The sequence below is a fragment of the Astyanax mexicanus genome, chromosome 14 (genome assembly GCF_023375975.1).
Source record: "Astyanax mexicanus isolate ESR-SI-001 chromosome 14, AstMex3_surface, whole genome shotgun sequence".
Classification (NCBI taxonomy): Eukaryota; Metazoa; Chordata; class Actinopteri; order Characiformes; family Acestrorhamphidae; genus Astyanax; species Astyanax mexicanus.
The window spans coordinates 35,778,583-35,785,675 of NC_064421.1; positions in this window are offsets into that span (position 1 = coordinate 35,778,583).

Below are 7,093 nucleotides of genomic sequence, written 5' to 3' on the forward strand. Positions count from 1 at the left end.
CAGAGCTAACTTTTTGACGCACCAGGGCCAAGCTTCTGATGCGCCAGGGTCGAGCTTCTGCCCCTTCAGAGGTAACCTCCTGACGCGCCAGGGCCAAGCTTCTGACGTGCCAGGGCTGAGCTTTTTCACAATTAGGGCCAAGCTTCTGATGCGCCAGGGCCAAGCTTCTGCCCCTTCAGAGCTAACCTTCTGACGCGCCAGGGCCGAGCTTCTGCCCCTTCAGAGCTAACCTTCTGACGTTCCAGGGCTGAGCTTCTACCCCTTCAGAGCTAACCTTCTGATGTGCCAGGGCCGAGCTTCTGCCCCTTCAGAGATAACCTTCTGACGCACCAGGGCCGAGCTTCTGCCCAATTAGTGCCAGGCTTCTGATGTGCCAGGGTCGAGCTTCTGCCCCTTCAGAGCTAACCTTCTGTCGTGCCAGGGCCGAGCTTCTGCCCCTTCAGAGATAACCTTCTGACGCACCAGGGCCGAGCTTCTGCACAATTAGGGCTGAGCTTCTGACGCGCCAGGGCCGAACATCTGCTCAATTAGTGCCGAGCTTCTGATGTGCCAGGGTCAAGCTTCTGCCCCTTCCGAGCTAACCTTCTGTCGTGCCAGGGTTGAGCTTTTGCCCCGTTAGAGCTAACCTTCTGATGCGCCAGGGCCTAGCCTCTGGCGCGCCAGCGCTGAGCTTTTTCACAATTAGGGCCGAGGTTCTGCCCCTTCAGAGCTAACCTTCTGACGTGCCAGGGCCGAGCTTCTGACGCGCTAGGGCCAAGCTTTTTCACAATTAGGGCTGAGCATTCTGCCCCTTCAGAGATAACCTTCTGATGCGCCAGGGCCGAGTCTCTGCCCCTTCAGAGCTAACCTTCTGATGTGCCAGGACCTAGCTTCTGCCACTTCAGAGGTTACCTTCTGATGCGCCAGGGCCGAGTCTCTACCCCTTCAGAGCTAACCTTCTGATGTGCCAGGACCGAGCTTCTGCCACTTCAGAGGTTACCTTCTGATGCGCCAGGGCCGAGCTTCTGCACAATTAGGGCCAAGCCTCTGACTCGCTAGGGCCGATCTTCCTCTTCAGAGCTAACTTTTTGACGCACCAGGGCCAAGCTTTTGATGGGTCAGGGTCGAGCTTCTGCCCCTTCAGAGGTAACCTCCTGACGCGCCAGGGCCAAGCTTCTGACGTGCCAGGGCTGAGCTTTTTCACAATTAGGGCCAAGCTTCTGATGCGCCAGGGCCAAGCTTCTGCCCCTTCAGAGCTAACCTTCTGACGCACCAGGGCCGAGCTTCTGCCCCTTCAGAGCTAACCTTCTGACGTTCCAGGGCTGAGCGTCTACCCCTTCAGAGCTAACCTTCTGATGTGCCAGGGCCGAGCTTCTGCCCCTTCAGAGATAACCTTCTGACGCACCAGGGCCGAGCTTCTGCCCAATTAGTGCCAGGCTTCTGATGTGCCAGGGTCGAGCTTCTGCCCCTTCAGAGCTAACCTTCTGTCGTGCCAGGGCCGAGCTTCTGCCCCTTCAGAGATAACCTTCTGACGCACCAGGGCCGAGCTTCTGCACAATTAGGGCTGAGCTTCTGACGCGCCAGGGCCGAACATCTGCTCAATTAGTGCCGAGCTTCTGATGTGCCAGGGTCAAGCTTCTGCCCCTTCCGAGCTAACCTTCTGTCGTGCCAGGGTTGAGCTTTTGCCCCGTTAGAGCTAACCTTCTGACGCGCCAGGGCCTAGCCTCTGGCGCGCCAGCGCTGAGCTTTTTCACAATTAGGGCCGAGGTTCTGCCCCTTCAGAGCTAACCTTCTGACGTGCCAGGGCCGAGCTTCTGACGCGCTAGGGCCAAGCTTTTTCACAATTAGGGCTGAGCATTCTGCCCCTTCAGAGATAACCTTCTGATGTGCCAGGGCCGAGTCTCTGCCCCTTCAGAGCTAACTTTCTGATGTGCCAGGACCGAGCTTCTGCCACTTCAGAGGTTACCTTCTGATGCGCCAGGGCCGAGCTTCTGCACAATTAGGGCCAAGCCTCTGACTCGCTAGGGGCAAGCTTTTTCACAATTAGGGCTGAGCATTCTGCCCCTTCAGAGATAACCTTCTGATGCGCCAGGGCCGAGTCTCTGCCCCTTCAGAGCTAACTTTCTGATGTGCCAGGACCGAGCTTCTGCCACTTCAGAGGTTACCTTCTGATGCGCCAGGGCCGAGCTTCTGCACAATTAGGGCCAAGCCTCTGACTCGCTAGGGGCGATCTTCCTCTTCAGATCTAACTTTTTGACGCACCAGGGCCAAGCTTCTGATGCGCCAGGGTCGAGCTTCTGCCCCTTCAGAGGTAACCTCCTGACGCGCCAGGGCCAAGCTTCTGACGTGCCAGGGCTGAGCTTTTTCACAATTAGGGCCAAGCTTCTGATGCGCCAGGGCCAAGCTTCTGCCCCTTCAGAGCTAACCTTCTGACGCGCCAGGGCCGAGCTTCTGCCCCTTCAGAGCTAACCTTCTGACGTTCCAGGGCTGAGCTTCTACCCCTTCAGAGCTAACCTTCTGACGTGCCAGGGCCGAGCTTCTGCCCCTTCAGAGATAACCTTCTGACGCACCAGGGCCGAGCTTCTGCCCAATTAGTGCCAGGCTTCTGATGTGCCAGGGTCGAGCTTCTGCCCCTTCAGAGCTAACCTTCTGTCGTGCCAGGGCCGAGCTTCTGCCCCTTCAGAGATAACCTTCTGACGCACCAGGGCCGAGCTTCTGCACAATTAGGGCTGAGCTTCTGACGCGCCAGGGCCGAACATCTGCTCAATTAGTGCCGAGCTTCTGATGTGCCAGGGTCAAGCTTCTGCCCCTTCCGAGCTAACCTTCTGTCGTGCCAGGGTTGAGCTTTTGCCCCGTTAGAGCTAACCTTCTGACGCGCCAGGGCCTAGCCTCTGGCGCGCCAGCGCTGAGCTTTTTCACAATTAGGGCCGAGGTTCTGCCCCTTCAGAGCTAACCTTCTGACGTGCCAGGGCCGAGCTTCTGCCCCTTCAGAGCTAACCTTCTGACGTGCCAGGGCCAAGCATCTGACGCGCCAGGGTCGAGCTTCTGCACAATTAGGGTCAAGCTTCTGACGCGCCAGGGCTGAGTCTCTGCACAATTAGGGCTGAGCTTCTGACACGCCAGGGCCGAACATCTGCACAATTAGGGCCGAGCTTCTGACGCGCCAGGGCCGAACATCTGCACAATTAGGGCCGAGCTTCTGACGCTCCAGGGTAGAGTCTCTGCACAATTAGGGCTGAGCTTCTGACACGCCAGGGTCGAGTCTCTGCACAATTAGGGCTGAGCTTCTGATACGCCAGGGCTGAGCTTTTGCACAATTAGGGCAGAGCTTTTGCACAATTAGGGTCGAGCCTTTACCCCATCAGGCCGGAGCTTCTGCCCTCTCAGGCCCGAACTTCTGACATGCCTGTCACGTCTGAGCTTTTGCACATTTAGGGCCGAGCTTCTGCCCCCTCAGGGCCAAACTTTAGTCAGGGCTAAAATTCTTATTACTCAGGTTGTCTCCATCTTAGGGCTGGGCGATATGGAAAAAAAAATCTTATCACAATATAGTTTTCCATATCAGCCGATATCAATATATATCATGATATAAATCAAATAACTTTCTGCTACACTTACCGGTTTCTTTTTACTCACAAGTAACAGAATAAGGGAGTTATGGCCAATCTCACTAGCAGGCTCAGAGCCTTGTGGACAGACACTAGGATTACAGTTTAGTCTTAGTCTTTTGACTAAATTGTATAATAGTTTTAGTTATATTTTAGTATATCGGATAGTATTAGTTTTAGTCACATTTTAGTCTAGTTTTAGTCTAATAAATGTCATATAAAAAGTATGTATTACTGTTTTTCTATTTTCTATTTGTTGTTATTTTGAGATTATTATTAACTGCTAATGTTTATTAAAATAATAGCCTTTAAGTTTTGTTGCATTTAAATTATGCTAACATTTAAATATTTTAAAGCAAGTGACCTGTAATGGAGGTGGGAGGAATAAAGTCAAGTTTCTGAAATGATGCACTTCTTCTGCAGTACAGATTTATACTAACACTACTGGGCTTTCAGTAGACTAGACTTACATTACTTAACAAGTGTATTTAAAACTCATTCAGTTCAGTAACAGCAATGTTTATCTCCGCTTAAATGCAGCTACACAGATTATATAATCTTCTGTATTTAGTGAAATATCCAGCACAACAGACTCTCTGTTAAAAACTAAAAACACAAAGATAGAGGATAATTCTGCCCTCAGGGTTTTCTAACAAAAACAGTTAGGATTAGGAAAAAAACGTAAAGTGCTGCTTTTCTGTGTGTTTATATACTAACCCATCACTCGTTCTGAAGTTAACGTTAATTTACACGGAAAGTGGATTAACACGGCTAACGTGCGTTACCAATGGGTATATATTTTTCTCGATAACTATCGTTATTGTTTTATTGCCCAGCACTACTCCATCTAGGGCCAAGCAGTACACCTGTTCAGTCCGAACCAAATTGATGAACTCTTAAGATCTGACTACTCATTATAGTTCTCTGATAAATAAGTCTGCAACATGCATGTAACCTGATCAGTTTCAAACTTATGACCACTTTAGTTCTGTCCAATCAGTGCCGAGCTTCTGACCAGTCAGTTCTTTGGCAGATATTGTATTAGTCTGGGCAAAGATTTTTACTTGAAAGGGCAAAGTTCCTGTCCAGTGTAGAACTTTTGACCACTCAGGTTCTAAAGAGATGCTTCAAACATATGACCAATCAGGACGAGGCTTGGCAGTAAATACAATGGCAGTAAATACAACTGCCATTGTATTTACCTCAGCTATAGTGTATGACCAAATACACAGCTGCTCAGATGTGTGTGTGTGTGTTAGTGAAGAGACTGAGATTATGCCTTAATTCTCTAATTTACCAAAAGCAGTGTGTCCACATTAAACACACACACTCACTCTCTCTGTTTTTCTCTCACACACTCCTCTAAAACCCTCTTATGTAATTACACAGTAGACAGCTGGTGTGTTTCCGCCTGATCTTTCACCCTCCCCCAAAACCATATATACACACACACACACAAACACTTGCTCTGGCCGTAGTTTCATTTCAGTATTTGCTTTGTTTACACGAAAACAGTTATATGTGTGCTCAGGGTAAAATTAAGTGTTGTGATTTGGTCATGCTTAGTCAGCAATAAAATACTTTGACATTCTCTCTCTCTGTCTTTCTGACTCTGTTTCTGTCTCTGTTTCTCTCTCTCTCTCTCTCTCTCTCTTACTGATGTGTTCAGAGAGCGCTCATCTGGTCCTGTTGAGCTGTTATGTGATGTTAGCTCTGACATGAGATCCAAGCTCCACAATGAAAGAGAGATTAGAAGGTTTAATATCTAAATCATTTATAGTGATTATAAACTGCAACAAAAACACCAGGCAAAATGAATACATTATACTGTATAGAATACATTATAGTTTTAGAGAGTAATTTTAACAAAACTAATATATATATATAACTAATATATAATATATATATACATATATATATATATATATATATATATATATATATATATATATATATGTATATACATATATATATATATATATTTTTTTTTATTGATAAAATGTAGCAACATTTTTTAGAAATATATACAATGCTACTGTTATCATGCTGTTGTTATCACTGTTTTTTTTTCTTTGCAATGTGCTGAAGTTCAGAGAATGGTGAAAGAAGTCTAGAGAGGAAGTAATTGCTTTTCATAAACAAGAATATGGATATAAAAAGATAGAAAAGACATGAAATATTTTAAGAGACACAGTTGGAAGCATAATTCACAAGTTTGAAGCTAAAGGCAAAGTGGAAAAGCTTCCTGGATGTGGCAGAAATAGAATTCTTTCTGCAACTGCTGTCCAGTACCTGGAACGAAAAGTGGAGAAAAATCCACGGCTGACAGCTGAGGAACTGCGAGAGGACCTGTCAGAAGGGTTTTGGCGCACGCTGCAAGATGAAAAACTCTGGGTCAACTCCAGAATATCAAAAACCACAAAGGTTTTGAATTGTTAATTGAAATATTAGTTGTTGTAATTGGAAGATTTATTTGACTATTATACAAGTTTGCAGTTGGGGTTGAACTATCTATCTATCTCTCTATCTATCTCTTTTCAATTTCCTTTTTTCAATTTTCAATTTTCATGAATATTTTGTGGTGGGTTAAGTGGGTTGCAATTTGGGAAGGTTGGAATCCATGCTATAAGATATCTGCTAATAACGTAAAACAGTAAAATATTAACTCGTTTTGCACTAACAGGAAGTGAAGTTCCTATTTCTCTCTCCCCTTCAAAAGTATTGAAACAGTAAGTCCAATCCTTTTAATTTGGGTGGGTACAGATAGAAGATGCTATTTCCTGAACTGTGTATCAGATCTAGATGTAAATACCTGGAAATAATAGCTGATATGTTGATCTTCTGTTTCATATGTTTTTTATTGGTAAACCCAAATGTTTTCAGTCTACAACATATATAAATGAATTGTCCTCACAGTTTTAATACTTTTAGAGGGAAGTGTATGTGAGTGCCCTTTTCAAGTTCACTTTGCACTTTAGGATAAATGTACGGTGGCCGAGAAAGCCCAACGCAGTGCAAATTGAAAAGCGCTGCAAAAGCACAAAACACATCCATCAAAATTACAACACAGGCGCAGCAAATAGAAAAACGCGCAGCAAATAGAAAAACGCGCTGCAAATAGAAAAACGCGCTGCAAATAGAACCACAACACAACGGAAGTGAGTCACAACACAACGGAATTTTCCCGGGGGACCTTAAAAGATACTGTACCAGCTAAGCTGCGTCTTCAGTAACGTCTCGGACTTCACTATGTGTACGAAGGACAATAAGTGGCAAACAAGGCGTTTTGTGAAGCAGAACTTTTAATAATATGCACACAACCGTGATAATCACAGGTAATAAACATAACTTACTTTTCAGAAGCTTGTTTGCCACTTATTGTCCTTTGTATACAGCTGGTACAGCATCTTTTAAGGTCCCCCGGGAAAATTCCGTTGTGTTGTGACTCACTTCCGTTGTGTTGTGGTTCTATTTGCAGCGCGTTTTTCTATTTGCAGCGCGTTTTT